Here is a 25853-nt window from a genome sequence, read left to right on the forward strand (position 1 = left end):
TACGTTGGACAGTGTGTCCCCAGCCTGAACCAACAGGAAAATGCCAACACCACAGTGAAACATGGAGGGCATGAAGAAGGAGAAAAAGGACAAGACACACCCAATTTCCTCCATCTTGTCCCCTTTGGACTCCTAATCTAGAATCCTAAAATTTTACTTTTGCACCTGTGCCACACTTAATTATTACTCATATCAAACACTCAGAGCTGGTAATTCATCCTGTAAGATTGAAAACTCTTTTCCATGGACAGAGATCACAGACAGTGTCTCTGGGGGCTCTGCACAGGGGGGTTCCTGACCCCCTGCCAGGGTCCCAGGGCAGCCAGGGCAGCCAGAGGGAAGCCCTGGATTCCCACACGGTGCAATTTTTTCAGAAATTTCGACTGGGGCTGCTCCCCTGCAAGAAGCAGTGTGCTTGCCAGAAGTTGAGGCGGGAAGTGAAAAGGCTCCCCCAGAGTCACTGCAGGGACTCTGCCCCCAGCACTGCTCTCAGAGAGCAGAACAATGAATAGCTCGTGATCTTTCCAGAGCAAAGGAGCAGCGACTTAAGAGGGTTCTAATGCAAATAACCATTTTCCTCTCTGCCAAATGAGTGCTTCCAGCGGATTTGTTAAGAGACAAGGGAAGATCTAAGTCTGTTTGCACCCACTTTGTTTTCTTTTACTCTTCGTCTCTTTGCAAATCGGTGCGTTTTAACAGAACGGCAAAGACTGCTGCTTTTGCAGCACATCTATTGCGTAAATCATCGCAATACATCTATTTGCTAAATCCTCGGAACTAACCTGCAGGCTAACAGAGCTGCACAAGGCTCACCGAGGGGTGGGCTGGAAAGCCCTGCTGAGTGACACCCTGCTGTCACCAACACGGGATGCAGAAGGCACCGGGCGAGGCAGGGATGCAGGAAGGTGATAGAGAGCTGCTTGCCTTGCCCCTTGCCACCGTGACAGACCTAAATTAGGGTATCTGGGAGATAAAGCAGCACTGGTCACATAAAGCTTCATGCCTGCTCCACTCCCGATTCCCAATAATAGTGATTTGTGCTTTCACTTTATTCACCAGAGTTGATTCCTAAAAAAAGCCCAAAAATTCCACAAACCCCAAACCACACACAGAAACAAAACCAACACCAGTTTATTTCTCCTATTCCCCCATCCCAAATATCAGGCACAAGAAACAGCTTTTCCAGCGACTGAAATTACAGGACCAAATACTGCAACTCCAGCACCAGGTGGAAATTCAAAGAGGTAATTGCTTACAGGTCCAAAAAGTAACCTTGCCCTTAAAAGAGGCATCTTCAGTGCCTCCTGATCATGCTGTTGTTGCCACAGAGCTGACTTTGCTACAGAAGCAGATGAGCACAGACTAATGGAACTGAACTGCTGCAGAGGTACCAGAATGTTTAAATGGCTTCACTTAAATGTTGAGGTACAAGACAGTCCCCAAAGCTCACAATTTCACTTCATAATTTTTGTCAGCTGCATCTCTGCACTATGGAGTCTCATTAAACGATCTTTAGCACTGACTGGCTCAAATTCAGCTGTTGTGCCTAATTGCTAATCAGCCACACCTTTATTGGGCACCTGGTAGAAGTTAAATTTTCCTCCCTTGTACGTGGCCAAGGCTTTGAGGTAGAGTCAGGAGCTTCTGTTTGGGCCTGGTTGTGATGTGAAGCTGCTTCTTCTTTTGGAGGTTTTCTCCGTGAGTATGTCACACTATATTAGGTGGTAAAAGACATAGAATGATTTTGCCTGAATGTAAAGTTGCTCTTACTTGCTGAGGTGTGTTGGTGTAGGCAGTAGGTGCTGTAGCCTTGTGTCAGAGGGTGTGAGCTGACCCTGCTGAATTTTGCTCGTGGGTGACTTGTCATAGGTCCTTTACAAGGAAAAAATAGAAATAAGCTTAGAGTAAGTATCTCTTGAGTAGACACTGTTCAAGGAGATGTAACATTATACGTAAAATTCAGATTGGGGTGCTTTTACTGCAGGAAGGAGGAGAATTGCCAGGGCTGAGGGAAGTGTTGCTCTCTAGATCCAGGCCCTTTTTCAGCCGAGGGAACTTCTCTAACTGTTTTTCTGGAGTTCTCAAAGAGCTAAGGAAGCCCTTGGCATGCAGCTCTGCCTCTGTGTGAATTTAAACAAACTCTTTTCCTTTGTGCATTACTGTTTGAAAGGAAGAAACTGAAGTCTCCGTTCTGATGCTTTGATGTTCCTTTACTACTCCAATGTGCACTTAAAGAGCATTAGCACTTTCTTCTTCTCAGGAGTGGGTTGTTTGTGACTCTATTTCTTTTGATAAATCCAGTGGCTCAATAGGAGCTGACTTGCTGCACTAAATTGCTGTTGCTTAGGACCTGAAATCCACAGTATATATATTTTGGGCTACTCTTAGCCTCATCCAGCAGGCTGAATGTCCATTAGCAAATGGAGCTGATCATTCTGTTCAGCTGCACTTGAAAGGAATCTTCTCTGTGTGCTCTCAGCCTCTCTGTGTTATCAGCTAATGCCATAGTGAGGGGGGTGATGGAAACCTGCTTTTTTGGGAGCTTATCTTCTGTTCTGACCACATCTAATATAGATTGACCTTTATGGCCAGCATGCAGCATTACTTCCCTGGAGCCCACCTGCTGATGGGGGTGAAATAATGCTGGATTTAGAACTGGTAAAAGGTGAAAATCCCTCTTTCACTCATTGATTCAAAATATATCCAGGCCTCTGCATTTGTAGTAAGTTTGACTGCAGTGGTTGCTAAGGGAAGAGCAAGTGTTCACTCTGAGGAAAATGAGAAAGCAAATTGTTTGAACAACCTGAAGTGGAGACAGAAAAATCCAATGTATTATCGTGGGGAATTCAGTAATTTAGTTTGGAAGGTGATGTGATGCTTAATTAATTAGTGTTTGCTAAGTGTTTTAAAATTCTGTGAAGAAGTTACCTGAGATTTGTAGAGCTTGCTAATGGCCTTAAGCTGTAAGCTTTCAGGGCTGGATCATTATTTAAACCAAGTGCTAGAGCTGTTTCATTAAAGGGTCTGTCGTTATTGAAGAGTGTTTTAATATTAATTCTTGTTCCTGGTGAGCATGGTGGGAATGCATCCACCTGGACCGAGGGGTGTTTAAGGTCTTGTTAGTCCTGGAACTGGCTTTATCAGTCTGGTAAATGAGAAAAACTTCTTTCCTACTGAGCTTTTTGGTTGTGATCAGTTAACTTATTACAGCTGAGGTGCGGGAGTTGAAGGTGGGGAAACAATGGGAGAGGATGATGAGAGCTGAGATAATGTACTACTGGGTTTTGTTTGGATTTTTTTTTTTTTCAGAAAATACACACAATAATGAAATTCTGAGGTCGAGGGGGACTGAAAGAGAGGAAATGTCCTGGAAATGTCACTAATTCAATCTGCAAATACTGTGACAAAAGTTGTGTACTTGAAACTAATTTAGTTGGAATGAATATTGCCAGGTTCAGGTTTTCCATGCTTCCTCCTGAAACCTCAGGGTTAACTTTCCCTTTAGTCTGCTTTTGTTTTTCTGATGAAACCACTAAAACAACAATTTGGCAAGAGAAATCTTTCCTGTGCATGAATTCAAAAAAGAACAAACAAAGCATAAATTAGCATTTGCATTAGAGAGACACTCGAGAGAATGGCGTCAAAGTCACAGGACAAAAAGCCCTGTGTGTGTTTTGGTGGTCACCTTGCTGAGCCATGAAACACTCTTAACACTGACAATGAAAGACCAACAAAAGGAGAAGGAGAAGTCTGTGTTTAGGTTTCTGACTTTGCCCTCTAGAGACCTGAGTATTTCCCTCCATCCCTTTATCCTTGGGCAAGCAAGAACAGCTTCAGAGCACAGCTGGGAGGGGAAAAGCCAATTGTGAGGCCACGAGTTCTCATTAGTAGGTAAATATTGATGACTTCTGCAAGAAATGAAGGTCATGGAAAGCTGTGGTGACCCAAGTCCTCACACGAGTGTTTTGCAAGCTGATTTTAAAGCACAATCGACATCTTGGGAACAAGGATGGCTTGGCTTTCCCCTTGTCCCTGGATGTGTGGCAGGGACTGACTTAGCCAGAGGAAAATGTCAATTTTTGTGTCCTGTGTTTAGGATCTCTCTGTTTTCTGCTGAAAACGGAGCTGCTCCTTGCCTTGGATGGTTGCAAACTAAAATAAGGTACTTGAATGCTCTGGTAATGGTTGTCACTTTGGTTCCTTGTGTAGACAGACAAGAGGCTGCTGGGAGAAAATGTAAGTATTTCTTAGGATCATCTTGTGTCAGAGGAAGCTTTTAATTTTAAAATAAGTTCATTTGCCATTTAAGCTTACTTTGGCACAGCTTATGTACTATTTCCTTTTATTTATTTTCATTTTTGTAGCCATTCACTTTAGGACACTATGGGAGCAGTGCAGGAGTCATGTCAGTAACTGCTTAGGGGCTTTTTTGGGTTTTTTTTTGTGTGTGGTTTGTTTTGTGTTTGAGAACACTTAAAATTGCACAAGGTGAGATGAGAGCTGAACTTGTTGATTAGGAAACATGTAGTTTTCTAGAAATGGGCAGATGGGAACTCTGTTTCTGTATGCACATGGCAAAGGAGCTGATGCAGAGTGAGAAGGCTCCGACCTCCCCTCAGAGGCACAGGGTCTGTGCTAGTGCCAAAAGCAGAAGCATTGACTTTAACTTAACAATCTGAATGGGAACAGCAAAGGCAGTGATCAGTGTTTGCTGGGTTTAATACCTTGCACAAACACAGGGCTATTAAAAGTACATAGAATAAAGAAGCAGGCAGAAGACTGCTGGAGTCTTCCTTCAGTCAGTGGACACAGATGAGTCTCAGTGGTCCTCTGTGTTGTCTTGTCACTATAAACAGCCCTGGGAAGTCTCTAGTACAGCTCTTCTGAACACAGGACACCTTCATTCTGCTCTTCCACATCATCTGGTAAAACCTAGTGCTCATCAGTAACTGGTTTGACTCCAGGTACCTTCAGGAGTCAAAACAAGAACAGGACTTAGGCTGTGCAGCGTGAAGGAGCAGCACATCTGAAGGAAGGAGCTGATTGTTAACACTAATGTTGCAAGCTGCCAGCTAAAATGGGATTGGTCTTTTGCAATACACTGTGTATGAAAGTGGAACACAGAGAAATGGGGGGTTGGGTTCAGCAGAGGTTTTTTTTTGTGGTTGTTTCTTTGTCCCTCCCAATTCTGTCGTGGACTTGGGTAGGAGCTGGCTCTGGCAGGGCCAGAGGGTTTCTTTGATCACTAGTACAGGCCTGTTTCCATAAGGTGTTGCACTTCTCTGTGACCCTTTCCCCTTTCTCTCCACCCTTTTTGGCAGAATATAGCAATTCCACAATACAACACAAAAGCAGACACCCCATTTTGTCCCAAGAGTCTGCCATTCTACATGGAGGCAGAAGTCTAGTTCTGAGATGACAAACTCTGATGCTGGTGACCTGTTCAGGTGTTTTAACCTTTCCCATTGGAAACATTTATGGGAGTTAGGCTGGGGACTGCCTGCCACCTTGGAATGGGTGTCAGCAAGGATGAGGTCACCTGGTGGGAAGTGCCCCAAATCCAAGGTGCTTGCTCTCTGTGGAAATGGATAATGCCTTTTGAGAGGAGCTATGAGAAATGGGAGGTTCTCAGTGACAGAAACAAAATTACTTGAGAGGAAGAGCCTGGTGCCCTGGGACTGTGGCCATTAGCAGCAAGCCCAGTGGAGCCCTGGCAAAGCAACCAGCAGGGCATGGCTGCTTTAACCATCCCTGCTGTCCGTCTGTCCTGAGGAGCAAAAACCCCTGGATGGCTGCCAGGACCAAGCTTTGGCACCTGCACCAGGCTGACACAAAGGTCTGGCTGGCTTGCAGCTGCAGGTGGGGGGTGAGCAGGGCAGGGTGGGATTTGCTTATTTTCTGTCTTTTCATGGGTTGGTTTTCTTGGCAGTTCCTATGCGTGCATAAACATTTCCTCCCTGTGTTCCCCTGCCTTTGTTGTTTCCCCATGTGAATTGATGTTGCTGCTGTTATTGAATGATGATGGGGCTTTTTCCTCTTTATTTTCAAACATGAAGTGAGGTGAATTAATGTGTAGGCAGAAAATGCCACAGGCAAGAAGTGTTGCCCTTGTCACGGAGGGGGAAGGTCTTTGCCAATCTCCCTGAAGTCCTGTGCTGCTGGCTGCACTGTTCTTGTACCAAGCAGAGATGGACACAGATGAAAGCATATTGTGTTTTGTGCATGAGGGCCATGGTCAGAGCTGAAGTTTGAAGTTTTTAGCATGTATTTATTGCCTCTGTTGGCCCCTCATTCTGTAGTGGTAGCACCTAGGGCTCTAGATCTGGATGCTGGGAGGTGTTTTGGATCCAAACCTCACAGACCTGGCTGCAGCATTAACTGAGGTCACTCTGATGAGGAGTTTGCTCTCTCTTCTGCCTTCTTTCCCCCACAGCAGCTCTTGATGTATTAAGCAGGCTGCTGGAACCAGAGCCACGTGCATGATGTAACTTCCCAGCACATGTTGGAGAGCTCTGGGAGTCTCATCAGCCAGAAAGTTTGAGCATGTCCTCTCAGTGCTGAGTGCTGTTTTCCCCCTAGCCCTTCCTTGCAGAGGTGAGATTAGCTTCTGACACTACACAGAGCATTTGGGCTGTCTCTGAATCCCTGCTGGTGCTTGCTCTCACTCCAGAGGCATGTTTCCATCTGAAGCATGAATTCTTACCTGCAGTTCAGCCCCAGCTAAAGCTCTGAAGCAGCAGGAAAGAGCAATGGTTCACCTCAGCCAGCTACTCCCTATAATTCATATCATATGTATTTGTGTGTCATAATAATGAGCACAGTTGCTTTTCAGTGGAGTAAAGTTTCCACTCTTCAGCAACAATCAATATAGCATAGATTTTTTTCTATGTAAAACAAATGACCAGTGCTTGTTATTAAAAGATAATTCTTGGAGTGTTAATATCTGGTATTGTTGCATAAACTAAGATGCTTTCCCATGATATTTTGGTAGTTGGTTTTTCTTTTTTCTCCCCTCATGTTTCCACAATCTATTGTGAAAAGAAGACTGTGGTTTGCACCTCTGTACAGGGATAATGGGTGACATGTGAGATAATTCTTTACAAAGTAATGGAATATTAAGGCTGGAGTGTGTCTTTGTGTGGTGACAAGCCATCCTTTCAACTAGAAAGCAAGGGATGCTGCACAGGACAGGTCCATGAGGAATAAAAGCATTTTTAAGAACTTGGGTTCTTTAAAACCTACTGCTGACTTGTAGGTGATGAGTTGAAAGGTGTGATCCAAACAGTTTTACATAATTTTCATGTATCTATATTTACTCCTTGGGAAGCAGTAGGTGGCAACTGAAACATTTTTTCTTTTGTTGACTTGAAAAGAAAAAACTGACTAGTAAATTTATTGCTGGGTTCTTTTCCTCCTGCTTTTCGACTCTTTTGCCCACAGCAGTTTGTAATTGAGTCTAACAAGGAACATAGGTATGTTACAAGTTCCTCTCTTAAAGCCAGGCCTAGCAGTCAGATAATTGGTTCCTTCCAGAAGATGCATGGCTCCAGAACATCAGTGAGGTTTTGTGGTAATAGATGCCACATGGCCATGCTCTTTACCAGTCTGTCCCCAAGACTCTCCATTTATCTCTTGAAGTACTAAAGATGCCAGCATGAGAATGGGACTTGTGTGGTCAGAAGCTCTTTCCTTCCACCTAGAAGGAAACCTTTAGCACCTGAGTGATGCAAACCCAGATTTAATGACTGAAGTTCAGAAAACCTGAGAAGCCAAAGGAGCAGGGGCAAAATTAATTGAAGGTTGGGCTGTAGCAGCCTATCATCAAATCTGAGCCTCTAATGTAGAACATATGTTCCTGCTTTCATTTGTCTGCTTTACAAGAGTTAATACAGTGTTCTCAGGGTTCACAAGGGGGCTTTTCTCCCTCTAGGCTATTAGCTACAGTAACAGCTTATTTAGAAAGTTAGACTTTCTCTCAGCTGGGGGAAAATGTGGCCCTGAAGGAGAGGAAAGGGGGAGGAAGAGGAGAAAACTGAGTATTTTGTTAAAGCAACTTAACAGTACAATGCCAGAGGAAATGAATCAGAAGAGAGTGGTTTCTGCAAGTGTGTATTCTTTTGCTTTGTGAAAACAAAGAAGTTTAAATCCTGGCCTCCCAAGAGCTAATAGGGCCTGTGTTTAACTTAGGATGGTAATTTGGGGTCCTGGTTCTGTTGCTACAGGCAGAGGAAGGTATTTCCAGAAGAACAAAGGATTGTTAGCTTAGCTTCTATCTTTACAACCTTCTGGGGGCACTTCCCAGGATTGGTGTTTTATGTTTAGTGTGGTGGGGTTTTTTTTTTTTTTTTTTTTTTTTTTTTGGTGTTGTTTTAGTTGTTATAATTTCCCATAAGAAATATCCTCCTCCTTCCTTACCTCACACCTGAAAACACACAGCTCTCTACTAATGGCTCTCTTCTAATCTTGCACAGAAAATGAAGTTATCTGCACCTCACACAGTGAAGTATTGGTGGCACTGGTTCCTTTCTGCTGCAGGCTTACCCCAGCTCTGGGGAATATTAACACACTCCTAAGCTGTGCCCCACCAAGGAGCTCAAAGGGACTATCTGGCAGGCAGGGACTTTGGAGGACTGTAAATAGACCCCTGATTTTCTTGGACTTGCCCTTTGTGAGGAGGTATGGGGAGGTTTCCTTCCTCTCCATTTCCTCTGTTAGTGCAGTTTACTCCTTTGGAGAGGGCAGGATGGGAGGATGTGCTCCCAGCCCCACACCCAGGGATGCTTGGAGCAATCTGCCTATACATGTACAGGCTGTAGGTTATTAATATCTGTGGGCAGATTGTTGGTGTGGTTTTGTGTATTTCCAAACCATCCTGGCCCTTTCTAAGGGTGGTTTCCTGGAACAAGCCCTCTGTGGGCTTTGACTGGCTGATTCATGATTGCTATCCTTAGACCAAGATTGCTGGGTGAGAGGAGTGTTTCATCTTGGCCTTTCACATGGACTGACATCTACTTCACACCTCTGGTGGTTTTTCACAGTGCTTTCAGTATGTGCTGATGCTGAACTGGAAATATTGCTCTTTTCCCTCTCAATTAGGGCATATGAATAATTGACTATCTGAAAATATTGTGAGACGTCAGCTTCTCTTTCTTCCTCCGCTCTAGAAAACCCTTGGAATAAGGGAATAATGGAATTAAAGGTTTCCAGAGTGAAGGAAAAAAGAGGAGATGATGGTCCAGGAGGGAGTGCAGGAAGAAAGAGGAGCTGATGTACCAGAAAGTGGTACATTCTGGTGGGTTTTTTTTTTGTCTTGTGTTGCTTGGCTCATTTATCTGTAAGTGGTGACAGAAATCAGGGGGTGAAATTCTGCTCTAAACTTCCATAGCTGTAGCTGCCTTTCCTTGTGCACATTCCTGGCTCATGACTGTAGGCCCTTGAAAGTAGCAGGGAAGGGTTTTGAAGTGTGTCTCTGACCTCTTCTCTTGCATGTTTGGAAGGAGCAGCATTTTTCCTGCTGCATCACTGGCTGTGGCCAGGCAGGATGTGTGTTCATACATAGCATGCAAGTGGGTCGGGGGAAAGATGTCCTACGTGACTTTGTCATTCAGGCTGTGCCATTCTTGTGGTTTTTGACTTGACCTGATGTAGCAGAGCAGCCTAACAGGGGCTGGATGTGGGGATGATGGCTGTGACTAAGGGTGATGCCAACAGGGGCTGTGCAAGACCCTCTGTCCCCAGAGCCCAGGGCTGCAGTACTTGGTGACAATAGGTTGTCCTCTTCTCCTGGGCAACCAGCAACAGGACAAGAGGATATGGCCCCAAACTCCACTAGAGGGCATTAAGGCTGAATGTCAGGAGGACTTTGCTCACTGAAAGAGCTGTTGGGCATTGGAACAGCCTTCTCAGGGATGTGGTGGCATCACCATCCCTGGAGGTGCTCAAGAAGCTGTGACACTCATTGCCATGGTCTAATTGACCAGGTGGAAATTGTTCAGTGGTTGGACTCATTGATCCCAGAGGTCTTTTTCAAACTAAACGATTCTGTGACAATGGCAGGATCCACTGACAGACCTAAATAAGGTAAAGTGGTGGACCAGCAGGGAGTCCTGCTGTGAACAGCAGGAGACTGGACTGGAGATGGAGCTATGTGGAGTGTTGGTAAAATTATCCAGTGTACAGCAGCAGAAATGGCCTTACCTGCAGCACAGGCCTGGGGCTTCTTGGGGACCTTGGGTGGGGCTGCACACAACACATGGCCCCAGTGGGGGCTGGAGCCCTCGAGCTGAGCTGGGCCCATGGACAGGTGATCATGGTTCTGGGCCCCCAGGTGAGACTGGCAATTAAGGGCACAGGGGTCCTCAAGAGCTCTGAGAGCCAGAGCTGTGTTAATACATCTCAGGACTGAGGCATGTTTTGTTTTTATGCAAAAAAACTAACTGGTCAACATGCCATCATAAAGCATAGTTTCCTTGTCCAAGAGAAATCATAATTACAATTTTCTTGCTATTCAACAGCCTTTTTGGAAAATGGCACAAAAATTGTGTTGGTCAGAAACCAGTGAAAATAATATACCAGTGTAGTGTGTGTATGAGAAATAAAAGAAAAGAATGTGAGTAATTGGTTGATCTTTTTATAGGATGGCTGAAAATGAATCTTCCAAAATACACAAATTGAAGGAGTCTGAGAAGGCTTGGGAGGGTATTCTGTCATTCCAAGCCATGTGTCCCTTGCCTTATTCTTGTCATATCTCATGGATTTCTCTTCAGATTCCTGTGTGAGCAGTTGATTAGCAAAGCATCAATTCTGCTATCAAATAAGTGATGCCTCTGAATGCTAATAGACACATCTTCATTTGAAATACTATTTCTTCTCAAAAGAGTCTCAATAAGGAAATCTAAGTGAGAGTTACTGATGAATTATTAGCGCTGTGTTTTTGAAATGCCGCTCAAAAAATCTGTATATTCTTCTGGTTTTAGCTGAGCAAAAATACAAGGGATGAAATAGGACATTTTATGGAGGAACTCTCATTAGGGCTGCCTGTGTGTGAAGGGGTGAGCCACTGGAATTGGACCACAATATGAAATCTTTTTACCCCAGTCTTGTTGAGACCATTTGGGGATAGTGATGAGGGGAATAAATTGCAATGATCTAAGCCCTTGCTTTAACCTATCCCACAGATGAGCACTAGGGATATCTGGTCAAGATATAGGAAAGGGCTTTCAAACACATTTTCATAGGTATTTTTAATGTCTCTTGGAAAACTTGTGCTGGATGTTAGCAAGGGTTGCTTCCTGCTGTCAATTTTATTGTTTCAGCCACAATTTCTAATGCTAAAATACTGTTAAAGAGGTTTCTAAGCACTATTTCTAATTCAACCAGAATTGGGAAATTCTGCTTGTCTACTTGGGTGTTCCTGAAACTTCTAGCCCCGAACTGCAGATGCAAGAAGTCTGCATGAGATGAATTGTTTTACAGCTCATAGTACATCAATCTTGGAGAATCCATGAACTCTGAGAGGCCATAAAAGATAATTATCATCAGGCTGAAGTGCCCTAAACAGATTTGCATTTCCACTGGAAGAAGTATAAGGATCTACAAATGCAAAATAAAAAGCCTTGAATTTGTGCCTTAAGTAACTCTGCCTAAAAGTAACTCATCATGTCTAAAGTTTATCCTCAGTAATTTACATATTGGGACAGCAGTTGGACTTAGTTTTGGTTTTTGTCATGTACCCCTGAGCCAGTTCTCTAATTATGGTAGTTCTTCCCTCAGACACAGGTGTTAATTTTGCTTTTTTTCCTCTCTGCCTGGGCACGGAAGTTAATTTCTGCTTCTCTATAAAACCTGTTTGAAATTAGCCAGTAAGTCCTAAAGCTATTGGAGATGAGAGGGACTCTGTGTGTATGTGTGCCCATCCACATGTGTGGATGTGTTAATAAGCTGCTTAAGCTTCATTGCCTAAAGAATAAAATTAACAACCTGAGAAAATCAGACTAAAAATTATTTTTTAAAGTTGAATAGCTGTAGAAACAGACATTGGATCAATTAAGCAGCCTATTGTTTTAATCAGAGCTGTCTTATGTCTCTAGGAAAATAACTACATATTTTGAAGTTTATACAATTGACTTTGAACAGAACTTATATAGGGTAATTTATATTAAACAATACTAAGATTTGAAATTAATTAACTTTGACCAAAAAAATAATAAACTTAGCTTCAACAGAATACCAAATTGATAAAATCTAATTTAAGAGTGTTTAAACCTAAATGTAATGAAACTTGTGTTGCTAAGATCAGTAAACTTATTGAAGTGTGGTATCTATAAGTGTTTCAATTTATGTAGATACTATTAATATAAAAGACACTAAGAATTTGAAAAACTTATGATTAAAATAAAATCAGAATATGGGAGTAGTAATCATATTTTTTAGAAAAAAATAGTAATACAAAACAACACTGACAGAGTCAGAATACAACCTGACACCCTGTGGGTCAGGGTGCTGGTAACAGTCCTGTTAAATGGTGGCTGCAGTCCTCCTGGAGTCCTGGAGTGACAAGTTGGAGGAGGGAACCTCTAGAAGGGTGTTGTTTTCCTCTAAAGGTCCAGTGGTGTTGTAGATGGGCCTGGTCTTCCTCTGGGAATCCAATGGGAAGAGGTTGCTGTGGTGTTCCAAATATCAGATTATATCCAGGTAGGAATGCTTGGATCCTCCCTCTGGGCAGAGCATCTCTCAGAGGGATACTGTAACTTTTGTCAGTAGTGCAGTGACACTTACTGGTCCATTAACAGAAGATATCTTCTGGAGGGCCCTGGGAGGGAGGATTGTTTGTGGAAGAGATAAAGAAAAAACTGCTCTACATGGTCTTAAAAGGTGGCTTAATTAACAGGAGATAACAGATGCCAATAGAGGACACACCCAAAGCCACACCCTAAAACATTGGTGCATTCAGTTTCTGAGTTTTGTCTCGCTGAGGGTTGTGGCTCGCAGCACACCTGACTGCAACACCAAGGCATTCATCCAGTGCTGTTTGGGTGGGTGTTTTTTGTCCAAATTTACAGATCTTTGTCCAATCTGTCATAGACTAGAACTGCCACAGCCACTATTGCAAACTCTACTTCAAATGCCCAGATTTACTATTATATGGAGTAAAATTTTTTGCAAGCAAATGTGGTATTTTTGCCAACAGATCCACAGAAGTGGAATCATTTCAGCAAACTTTTTTCCTTTCGTGTAAGACTATAGATGATTTTATATAAATGAGTCAAATAGGTTTTCGTCTTTTAAATTACTTTAATAGTTACTATCTGTCTAGCTTTTTTTTTTCTCCAAGAGGAATATCAGTGTTTCTCTTTTTCTGGTAATGGGATTGTAGCTTAATTCCCTGCCTTAGCCATGAAGGGGGATCTCGGGGTGCAAAGCTCTGGCATGGGTAAAATGAATTCCTCACTGGGGATAGTCTGCAAGGCATATGCTCCCAAGTTGGTGAAATGTCTTAAATAACATCTCCCTTGCTATTTGGTTCGGGGGAAACAGCCTTGGCTCTCTTTGCAGGGGCTCTGATGATGTGCGTCAGTGGGGAAATTTGAGGAGGTAAATGACCACAGTTCATCAGCAGCTCTTCTTTTACATCATGGTTCTGATCAGCGGGTATGCTTGTCCTGATGAGCTGGAAATGTATACTTAATATTATATTAGCTATTAAATCCCAAAGTCAACAGTTTCCCTGGTAAGTTCAGAACATTTAAAACATTACTCTGTGTTTAAAAAAATAGTAATTCCTTTCAGTGTAGAAGAAGCCTTATTAAAACATTTACAGATATTTTTATGATGCTGTATTGTTTTCCAAAAACAGTGATTAACTGTGGTGGATGTGTTTGTCTGTCGTCATTCTCCACCCCTGTAGTCTCCAGTTTCTCTCTGAGGAGAAAGTGTTTCTCCTTTTCCAGCATCTGGAGAAGGCCCAGGCTTTTAATGCTGTTTTAAATGTGCACTGGAGCCTGGGGACCTGAAGCAAATGTGGAGACTGTTGAGCCATTGTGGTGTCCTTGCAGTGGGGTGAAGGGGATTGTCATGTAAATATCCTATCTCCTGCTTGTGGAACACTAAGAGAAGAGACCCCTTGGTGCTTCCTGTAGCTGCCAGGCTGCTTAAACCCCTCAGCAGGAGAGAATGAGCACCTCTTTTTGTGTGCCACCCTTCTCATCCTCTGTGACAGTGTAAGAGATTTGCAATAATAACTCTGCCAGGGCTGTTCACTGTTGGGTTTGTAGCATCTGGATTTGGACTTTTATGAAGCTCAGCAGGCTTAATTCTTGAGTCTAATCATGGACTGGTGACCCTGTGGTAGTGACACAAGCTCACTGGGGAAGTGACAGTGCACTTAGAGTAGGGATTGAGGGGCCTGATCCCACTTTAACAGACAAGCTTCCCTGTTGACCTTACTGTGGGATAGATTAGGCTCCCAAGTAAATGTCAGTTCCTCTGAAGCAGCAGTCAGCTATTTTATTGCTGCAGGAGGGATTAGTTATAAGCAAATGGTGTTTACCCCAATTCCAGGCTGGCAGCAAGTTCTTATATCCCTACAGGAACAGAGTATGTGCTCCCCAAATGAGTGTTGTGAGCAAGTGTAAAGATGACAAGTAGTCAAATGGATCTTTGCTGGCTAATAGGAGTGTAAATGGTGAGCAGGAGAAAAATGGATGTGTATTTGTGTCTTGGGAATGTGCAAGCACTGTGAGCAGTTCTGAGTGTGCTGTTCTGAGCACACCAGGACACTGCCCTGTGCTGTTTGATCTGGTCTTGGTGTGCAGCCTATGTGGTGGGTTCTGACCCCCAAGCAGATATTTAGATGTCTGCCATAATCTTTATTGGGATCTTGGGTGCTTTTAGGGGAGTAGAAAGAAGGATGGTCCTGACGGTCCTGTCAAACCTGGGCTGGTATGTCCAAGTGGTGAGTCTTGACTTCTGATGGGTTCTGAAAGGTTTCAAAGAGGTGCCAGGTTGTTTGGGCTTGAGTACAGCACTGCCTGCAGCAAGTCTGTAGTGTTCCTGCTCCCATGTGGTGTCACTGACCTCTGGGTTTGTTTTTTTCAATAATGTAAAAAGGACATTTGTGGAGTTTTGAGCTTCTTTCTGACTTTGGGATATTTGTTGATTTTGGAAGCTGTAAACAATAAGCAGAGGTAAGAATCAGTACCTGGCACAGTGTTTGTGTGGAGGGAGAAAGGAAAAAGTATCAACTTCTTCAGCCAGCTCTGTGCCACTGAACCATGTGGCTGCTCTAGGCCATGTGTTTCAGGCTTCTAGAATCACCAAGTCTGACTTTTTTCACTTTTACTCACCAGCAGTTGACTTTTTTCTCGGATTAAAGGGGTAAGAACAGGCTTTAATTACTGTCTGAAAATGTTTAAACTGGCATGATGTGGGAATCCAGGGCTTCCCTCTGGCTGCCCTGGCAGGTCTGGGACCCTGGCAGGGGGTCAGGAATCCCCCTGGACAGAGCCCCCAGAGACACTGTCTGTGATCTCTGTCCATAGAAAAGAGTTTTCAATCTTACAGGATGAATTACCAGCTCTGAGTGTTTGATATGAGTAATAATTAAGTGTGGCACGGGTGCAAAAGTAAAATTTTAGGATTCTAGATTAGGGGTTCAAAGGGGACAAGATGGAGGAAATTGGGTGTGTCTTGTCCTTTTTCTCCTTCACGCCCTCCATGTTTCACTGTGGTGTTGGCATTTTTCTATTGGTTCAGGCTGGGGACACACTGTCCAACGTAGGTGACAGATATTGGCACGTTATTGTAAATCCAGCCCAGGGAGTTTCTGGTATTTAATGTTTGTAACATCCCACTGAGGGCAGAGCCCCACATGCTGCCCTGCAGGACAGAGCTGGGCAGGGCAGCAGAACATGTTAGAGCTAAACAGAATAAACAACCTTGAAACCAGCACAGACCAATTATGGCTTCTGCTTTGGCAGCGGGGCAGACAGACAGAGACTTTCTACGATCTCAGAATCATCAATATCTAAGATTCTGACAGCATGAGAACATGGACCTGCATTTAATGGCAGGAGCTCAGCAAGAGGGTCAACTTTGCATTTAGTGTTTGCAGCTGGTTCTTCTCTCTGCCAGCCCAGGCTGCTGCCCACGAGGGTTGTGTAAAAGCTGCTGAGCCAGAGGTGGGCTGCCATGTTTGAAAAACTGAGAAGTGATAGTCAGCCCATCATCAGTTTGACATCACAGGCAGGAATAGATCCTTGTGGGTTTTTTGTTTTTTCAGAAACTGACCTCATGAGAAACTAATACTCAGTGGAAAGATCACTTAGCTAGATAAAGTGGGAAGTTGCAAACCATATCAAGGAGTGTAAGAAGATAAAAATGCTTCCCAGGACACTTGTGCATTTGAGTGAAAGGAAATCACTGATTAATTCTGTCTCAAGAGAGAAAAGGGGGTTATTGGTAAGAATTTGGTAATGTGTTGTAGTAATTACATCTGTAAAGTGGTACAGGAATGCTTTGTGTTAAGGTCTTTATATTAAAAGATGATTATGTGGTTCAGATTTTTATGAAGCTGTTACTAATAGGTTAGTTTAAGTACTGACCCATTAGACTTTCAAATAAATACTCATTAATAGTTCTATAAATCAGTTAGTGGTTAAAACTAAGCAACACACCAGAAAGTATGTTATTTCTAAACCTAGTAATATAGGTTGAAAGAAAAAATTATTCTATTGCTGTCTGCAATTATCTTGCACTGGAGTTACTCCTCATCGCAAAATAACTCCTGACTTGTTAATGTGAAGGGAGTCAGGCAGTAGATTTATGTCTGTACTATCTCTGTGGGTGGTATATTTATAGGAAAGAGTGCAGAATGGCAAATGCTGTTGTGTAACAGGCATGAAGATGCAGCTCATAACTCACCCTTCATTAGAGTGAGGGAGAGCTATCTGAGCAATAAGTGATGCTTTGTTTCTCATTTCTGGCACACTTGTAATGCATTTTGGAAGTTACAGGCTGGCAGACTGAGACTTGTCTGCAGTCAGATGATAAATACCATGCAGCCTCTGAGGCCTGAGTGGAGCCTCCTTTCACTGATGTATTTTAATTCACCTCCCTGAGAGCCTCTCAAAATAGGTCTGAATAAAAAGAACTATGTGAGAAGGTGAGTTCAAACAAGAGTGCACTTGCAGTGTTTGCAGGCATGATAGTTTCTGCCATGTAAAGCAGCACTGAGTCTGCTCTTCCTTGTGACAAGGATTTTTGGAGTAGTTTTCAGCCCACCCTACAAATGCTGTAGGTTGGGGATTCCCCAGAGAGTCTTTATTCACTTTTCCCATTGCATGTATACAGCTGCTGCACCAAAGGAGGGTTTAGCACTGGTGACAGGTGGTTTGACAGCTCTGAGGAGGTGTTAAATCCAAAGCCAGGCACAAGCACTGGTGGCTCTCGGTGCTCCAGCTCAGTCCTGCCCTACAGGGTGGCCTCCTGTGGGATCAGGCTGCTGCCAACTCCTGCTTAATCCCTGCCCTTGCCAGGGCCAGGAGCAAAAGTGCTAATGAGTACCACTTGTAAAGGCTTTTTTGGATGTGTATCACCAAGCCTGAGCACCAGCTGCCCCACAGGAGCTCCAGTGCAGCTGCTGAGGGAGAGGAATTGCTGCTGGGCTGAGCTGTGCTGGTGCCTCTGCTTTTGGGTGTGAGCTGCTAGCTCCAGCCCCTGAGCATCCAGCCTCCTCTGGGCCACAACTAAATTGAGAGAGAAGCAAGAAAGTACTGAATTTTCTCTAAAGACTTACCTTAGAGGCTCTGGTACTGCCTGTCTTCTGCTGAGATGCCTCTGAGGCTGTCTCATGCCTCCAAAGATGTTCTGTGCTGGGGACAGGAGCACCAGGGGTGGGTTTGTGGCAGAGGTGTGGGTATCCAGTGTTTTGGGTATCTGCTAAGAGGGTTGATGGTGGGTGAGCAGAAAAAGATGAGACAAACTAAAGGTAAAGAAATCCACCCCTGAGGCTGTGGTTTGAAGAGCCTTCTGTCTCTGCCTCTGATGCAAGGGAGATGAAGTACCCATGAGACAAGCAGCAATATTCTCTTGGGATTTTCCCCAAGTTCCTTCCCAGGTTTGACTTTTTCTGTCCTAACAGTGCTCCTGGCAGCAAAGAAAAATGCACAGGTCTGTTTCCAAAGGTGATGCACCTCCTCAGGCCCATAAATTTGTATATCCTGTGCTAGTGGCTATAAGCAGACCAGACCTATTTTAAATATAAAAATGTGGGGATTTGTTTTATGCTTGAGGTGTATTTCTTTTGTTCTGGATACAGTTTAACTTCCATTGTGCTCTGCTATTGCTGGGGTAAGCTGGGTTTCCTTCATTCTGACAAAGAAGGTACCTGAATGTCAAATACTCATGAGAGATGAAGGGAAAGGGCAGAAATTTTGAATAAAACTACTTAATTGGAGCTTGGAATGGAGCTTAAAGGGGGAAAGAAACCCTTGCATTTGACTTTTAAGTCTATAATATTATTGACTTAAGAGCAAGATGAAAAGGCTTTACCATTCAAGGAGTTCTCTTTTCCATAGTCAATTTGCTCCATTCAACAATAGTCTGTCTTTACATCCACCTTATTTTACAGGGGTCAAGTAAAGAAAGAAGTGCAGAAATAATTAAAATGCACTCCACTGAAGAATAACATGTGATATTTTTTTTCCCCTCTAGCCAAGACAGATAAGTAATTATTTGTTAGACCTAGGATTTGACATATAAACATTGGAGGGAGGGGAAATCACATGTTTTTCTTGAACTCCCCATCTTTTATGCTTCCAGTTCCTCTAGGCAATAGTAAAGATAAGAAAAAGTAGCAGGGTCATATTCCTGTGTTTCACCATCCAGGCATATGGCTAGAGGCTTGATTTTGGCAGGAGCTGCTAACCTCTTCCCCTTTGCCTTTAATTTGTCCCTGTTAGTCACAAAATCTAAAAGTGCAGCTGTTTCTTGTCTTTATTGCCTCCTTATATTTGTGATGAGGCATCTGTCACTGTCAGTGCAGGGGTGACTGAGGTAAGATGTGCTTTTTGGTGTCTGTGCCAGAGCAAGTCAGCACACATTGAGCAGAACATCTGGTTGGAAAGTACCTGTTTGCTGAAACACAAACTCCTTGTGTTGCATGGTGCTTTTGTAAGGATTTCTGACCATGGGGAGCTGGGCAGAGAGAGTACATGGACCATAAATTCTTCCAGAGATGCTGGAAAAATGCTTAATGATTCAGATGAAATTAAATGTCGCAAGTCTCTCCTGGTGTTGCCAAGAAGCAGATGCTCAGCAGAGGCTAAAGCAAGAATTCCCTTGAATACCTTCCTTCTTTCTGCTTTGGGCCTTCCTGAGGCAGAAGTTCTTTCTGGGTCACTGTGTTTGAAAACCACTGATGGATGGATTAATTCGTTTTCCACTTGCCCGGAGTTTTTCTTAAAATCTGTGGGACTATTCTGTGTGTGTTTTCTGTTTATGAGGCTGTAGAACAAATAATTCTGGTTTGGAGAGGTGTTGAAGGCCAGTGTTGCTTGGAGCTAGGGGATAATCCCAGCTGACTTTGATGAAGTTACTGGCAGGCTCAATATTTCAAAGATAAATAAATAATCTGATTGGAAGCACTGGGTTTTTACCCACCCTGCTTGAGATGGATGAAGGATATATTTACAGCAGCACATTACCCCAAATACTACCAGTAGGGATCTTTAAGAAGAAGACTTAATACTTTGTGTTTACACTACTGTATTCCCAGATAGAGCATAAGAAGTCTGGGTAAGGCTTGGGTTCTTTCTTGTTCTAATACTTAAAGCCTTTCTCTGTATCAGTGACTTGTAGCTCTGCTATCCAGAAGACAATGTAGTTCAATGTATTCCTTTACCAGTATTATTCAGGAGGATTATGGTCTTGTTTTTCCCCTTAATTTTGTCCAATTACTCCTTCAGAGATGATGCATAAGTAAAAGTGATTTATTCCTGCCTCTTATCTACAACATGGAGCATTTGACTTCCTCTGGGAGGCTGTTTTGCACTCCAATGGGTTTGTTATTGCAAATCAGTAATTCCTTTTTTTTCTTCTCATCACTCTCCACTCTGAGCATCTTATTCTGATCCAGTTAGGTTTGTCCAAGTGTCAAGCTAGAAAAACTTAAAATAGTGATTCTCTTGGGTAACACCGGTGTAGGAGAGGGGAGTTTGATTTCTGTTTTCTGAAGTGAGGCAACTTCCTTCGGGAAATAAACACAACACTTGTGTCACCAGCATCTCTTTGCTGTGATGAAGAAGGATTTCCATAATTGGCTGGAACAGTCTGCTGACCTTGGACCTCTGTGATCAGCCCTTACCAGCTGCTTCAGTGGGAAAAAACAAAGACCCTCTGGGTGGCACGGAGGGAATGAAGCTCCTCTGATAGCTAGAGATGGGTTCTGTGTTGAGATGCAAGAATCTAAACCCTTCTATACTCAGCGTGTTTATTTTGCTTTCAGGTTGTTCTGTCTTAGTTGTCACCTGCAATAGTGTGCTCTGGAGGTGAATGTGCAACAGATTTTAGGTAGTCTGCCTTTTTCAGTCTCAGTGGATGGCCTCATTCGCAACTTGATGCTCTTTTCTTAGAAAGGCAACAAAAATAGACAGATCTTTTATATCATTGTTTTAAAATGAGTTTTCCATTCTCCCACCTGCCTTTGCATCTTGACCTTTGATTTGACAATATTGGCAGTACTATCAGAGTGTCTCGAGTGTCCCTGATGTAAAGATTTGGGTACAAAGCTAGTCTCAAAGTGTTTAAAGTGCATCAGTGAAGATGTAAATCCAATTGATGGTGACTTTCCAGACCACAGTAAGCCATTAAATAATCTCAGTGTATGTATAAGGTGGTTTCCTAAAAATGGGGAGAGCTTGCGACATATCCTGTAGATCATTAAACATTCTCAGACTAAAGATGAGAATCTGGCGGGGAAAAGAAAAGGGATTGCTTGCTTTGGAACTGCTTCTTGGTAAATAACTTTGAAAGCACTTGAGTTAGGGATGAATGGCCCAGCTTGGACACCAGGAGCTGTGTCAGTGGATGCTCTGGCAGTGCCAGTGAAGTCTGTGCTGTGCTTTTTCCTCCCAGAATTCAAGTGGCATGTCCTGCCTGTAGCAGTAAGGACCAGATATCCTGGAGTGCCTCAGGGCTCACTGCTTTCTTGCTGGGCAGTGTGCACGTGCCTGTAAGGAACTGTGTTTCATGGGGAATATGTTTTCTTATCTTCTGTGTGCTGGCAAAGGGTCAAAAATGCTGTGTAAGCACCAACTATACATATATTTGTGGATCTCTTACAGCTGGGAGGAAAAGAGATGTTTGTATGTGCATGAGAGACTGCTTAGTTGGCTTTAAAAATAGGTATTTTATTTCTTTGACTAATTCTAAGGGAAAGTTGCTCTATTTCTGTCCCAACTCACCCTGGGCTGACATATACTTCATATCTTAGAGGTCTCTTGCAACCTCATTATTCTGTGATTCTGTTCCTAGGGAGGTGGTGGAATCACCATCTCTGGATATGTTTAAAAAAAGACTGGACTTGGCACTTGGTGCTATAGTCTAGTTGTGGTGTTAGGGCATAGGTTGGACTTGATGATCTTAGAGGTCTCTTCCAACCTCATTATTCTGTGATTCTATCTGATAATTTTGTTTCATTCCCCATCTTTACTGTTTCCCTACTAGTCCTGGCCATGAGGAACCCCAAACATAGAGCTTTGTGTGAAACAGACCTAATGTAAAGGAGATTAAGTAACTGTTAAGCAAAAAGTCCAGGAATTCCAAGTCCTGCAGCATGACCAGCACAGTGTCAGCATGAGTGCTGCCAAAGCCACACAGCGAAGCAGGGCTGGGAGGTGCTGGCTGCCAAAATCTGTGCTCCTGGAGAGGAAACGTGAGCAGCAAGCTGCTTAGCTCCTGGTGCCTGAAGCCTCTCTCTGTTCCTGGCCCTTCCTTCAGAGCTTGTGAGTCACTTCCCTTCTCCCCTGAAGAGAAGTTCTTTGGAAAACAGCATCCCAGGGTGCAGTGTTTGTTGACTTCCACAGGCTTTGAGAACAAAATCATTCCACATACCTGCAGAGATATTTTCCTCTTAACTGCTGACTCTGTAGATTCTCCCTGGGTGTTGAAAGTCAGGCTGGTTTTCCTTTTATTGAGGTCTTGTTGAGCATCCAAACCCGCAGGACAAATGTACCTTTTGGAGGTGCTGTGACCACCTCTGGAGCATGGTGCCCTCACTGCTGTGGCACACATGGACTGCACAGCAGCAGCATCTCCCTCCACCACCCCTGTGACAAGGGCAAAGAGCTTTGCAGCCGCCTTTTCCTGCAAGGTGAAGATTGTCTGGACTGCTTGGAGAAGAGGATTAGCCATGATGATGGGCAAGCAGAAAGGAAGGGCAGTGTCACCCCTCTGTGTTTTCAGCTTGCTTTGCCCACTCCCAGTAAAGCAGGGACTGGCCCAGGAGGCATTTTTGGAGTTGAAAGGCTCTATGCCAGCTCTTAGCCTGAGACAGAACTCTTGATGTTAATTCACGTTCTCTGAGAATTGCAACCAAGGGTCAGACATAGTTGTGGTTTTTCTCCCTCTACTCACTTGTTTTTTCCCTTCCCTTTAAGGTAGAAAAGCCCCTCAGGGCTGTGGTTCCTCCAGTCCCTAAACCTTTAGTAAGGATGCTTGTGAAGTGCTTGATGCTCCCTAACCCTTAGTAAGGATGTCTGTGAAGTGCTTGATGTTCCCTGTGTGCCATGGACTATGAAGTTGCCTTGCTCCCATAGCAACCAGTGATGGTATCAACAGGAGCAAGCAGAGGTGGGAAGTGCTTCATGGCCTTTCCCTAACCCAGGAAAGGGTCAACAGCTCTGCCATCCCTCACCCAGTTCCCCTTCTGTACTGGGTCTGGTTTGAGCCCTAGCAGTGTGGTCTTGCTTGGAGCTTATGCACAGATTTTATTGATGTGTACACTAGTAGTCTGTTAGTTGTCTGTGTTTTATGTCCTTTGTTTTATGTCCTTTGCACTTGCCTGAAATGCTGATGGTGCTCAGGAGCTTTTTGTGTAATAACCACCAAGAGAGTATTGAAAACATCCCCGTGTGGGGGAAAATAGAGAATTTGAGAGTGTGTTTCTCTGAGAAAAGATAATTTATTTGTGCTTGCCAGTACTCTCTGCAGCTAAATAGCTTCTCGGTCTGATTCACCAGTATATTAAAGCTGTTCTTTAGCACTCTCAGAGTACAAAATGGCTTCATAGCAGATCAAGTAACCACTGGAGAGTATCTCCTGGTGTTGGAGGACCTCATGCCTGGGATGGTTGTCATGGTAGCTCCAGCAATCAGCATCAGAGGTAAACCCAGTGAGAGCTCCAGCATCAGTTTCTTCTTAGGACCACCTCCTTCTTGGAATTTTCATGTTGTTTTGGGCCTATCAGTTACCCTGACTCTTGTAGTGACAGATATAGAGCTCAAGTAGACTCTGTAATCAAAAATCTCGTTTAAAAAACATGCGGGTTTCTAATATTTTTTTTTTTTTGGGTGGAATGTTCCTTGAATGAACTGTACAATTGGGTTAGTTCTTTAAAATGTACTGCATAAGTTTCCATTTTAAATCGCAATAGCTAATCATTAAAACTAAATTATCACTCCAGGTTTGAAAGCAATTTAGTTGTATGTATATTTTCACTTCTCTAAATGTGCGTGTACTTATTTTTATATAGAGAAGTATTAATTTTCATAATGACTGTACTAAGTCTGAGAGCAATTCTGGTGAGGGGGATTAAATTTGATTTGCAGCTTTGAGCTCAGTCAGTACTGCATGGAAACAGAGCCCAGGTGTTCCTCTTCATTTTGCTGTGTTTTAACAACATTGCTGCTTTTAACTATGAATTCTTAAATCCATTGTCTAGTTAATGTAACACTTCTTGTACACAGTGAGTTCACATCATGCAAAGCAGTCAGAGGTAATGTGGAGCAGGTCATGGCACGGCTGAGACAATTGCAATATTGGAAGGTTGAAGAGTCTTGATGTGCATCTTGCACATAGCAGAAGATCCACTGTGTAGGGCTTTTTATTTCTTTTAAGCAGCAGTATAAGCAACTTTATTCCTGTAAGTTGGCAATTTTTTCCCTAGACTGCACACCACAGGCGTTCTCACTCCCAATATAAATCCAGCAGACTATCACTTAGATTACTGTTTATTAGTTTCTAAAATAAGTCAGTAACAGCATTCTCCTGCTCATAAAGCTCAGTACATGACTCTTTTTAGACAGAAAATATCTTAGATTTTGACCAGGATGCATGATTGAAAAATGCTTAGTAAATTAAAATCTGTGACAAGCACCAAATGCTTTATTTTTAACTGAGAGAAAATTGTTCTTGTAGATGCTTCTCTCCACACCTTAATTTTGAGCTCTACAATATTTATTGGCTATGACATTGACGAATAATCATGCCTTCCACTTTGACTGTGTTTTTAAATGCAAGGATGGAGGTGGTGTGTGAGCACCACAGCTATTGCAGCCAGCTCCTCCAGGAGAGGTAACGGTGTGTGGTCCTCTGGCTCAAACCATTAATTTAAGGTACAGCCTGTTGCATGCTCTGCAGTGATCATGTGTCACTGCTGGGATACACAGCCAGGAATGCCAGCAGGATCCAGCTTTGGGCTGGCTTGACTATTGCTGTAACCCCCTAGGTCACTTACCTTTTCTCAAACACACCTGTCATTTGATTTGAAGTCTTTTTTTAATGCCTGTTTTGTGTGTTTTTTCTTAAGACTGCAGACAAAAGGAAATGTCAGTATTTTTGTTGCTTTTGATATTGACATTTGTAGATTTTATTTTGACTTACCTTGGTGGTAAGACAGTCCCCAAAATTACCATCAAAAATATTTCTAACCTCTAGAAAGCAACATTCAAATAACATACAGCCTTTTCTATTTCTGGGGAAAAGCTGACTTTACCAAACAGCACTCAATGCTTTTTCTCTCTCCTGCTCCTAAGTCCTTAGCAAATACTGGTTTGACTGCATGCTAATTCTCTCATTCTATTTTAATTCACTTGAAGCTTCATTTACTGTTCTAATACAAGCCTATGCCCTACTGGGACCAACAGTTCCTTGGTATTTTTGGTGTGATTTCTACTCACCATGACTGATCATATCTTGTCACCTTGAAGCCACCAATTATGCCATTCTTTTCTTATTTGAGGAGCAGAAATGAGAGTTGAGGAGGCAGAAGAGGGTTCTAAACCATCTTCTGTGGCCCCTGGGGACACCCAGGATCTGGCATGGCTCCAAGAGGAATTTCAGAGCTGATTGACCTCAACTTCTCCAATAGACATCGACTTTCAAGAGCCTGTGGCTCTTTGGAAGCAGTTAAGTCATAGCACAATATATTCAACCACAGTCCCCTTGACACCTCTTTTCACCATTCCATCTGTTTTCTGGTGGGTAAAGAGGAGAAAAGTGGTGTGACTGGACTGTAGGACAGTTGAGAATAGGACCCATTTTATTTACACCTCCAAAAGTGCAGCAGAGAGAAGCTGGACTTAACTTGATCTTGAATTTGTTTCTGGAGCTGCTGGACTGGTGTTCCTTGAGTTTGTTGCTGCAGCTCTAGCTACGGCTCTGGCTCTGTGGCTTTCCAGGCAGTGCTTTTTTCCTCCAACTGAAGCAAACTCCAAGTTTCTAGTGCTCCCAATGGCTGTCCAAACCTTCAGATTCTAGCCCTGTTAAATCTGAAGAATTCAACATCTGAAGGTTATCTCTCCCCTGGTTTTGTCAGCTGATGCTCTGCTTTTTAAGGTCAAGAGTTCTTGTATGCA

At 43.3% G+C, this 25853-nt stretch overlaps 1 long non-coding RNA gene across 1 annotated transcript in view; it reads left to right on the plus strand.

The window, feature by feature from the left end:
• Positions 1-268: 268 nt before the first annotated feature.
• Positions 269-25853, plus strand: part of LOC146763366 (uncharacterized) — a 132826-nt gene continuing 107241 nt past the window's right edge. Inside the window, exon 1 of the long non-coding RNA XR_014952226.1 lies at positions 269-1698. This is a non-coding gene — a long non-coding RNA (uncharacterized LOC146763366). The remainder of the gene's footprint in view (positions 1699-25853) is intronic.

Source organism: Lonchura striata, chromosome 1A (assembly GCF_050655825.1).
Source record: "Lonchura striata isolate lonStrDom1 chromosome 1A, ASM5065582v1, whole genome shotgun sequence".
In the NCBI taxonomy this organism is placed as follows: Eukaryota; Metazoa; Chordata; class Aves; order Passeriformes; family Estrildidae; genus Lonchura; species Lonchura striata.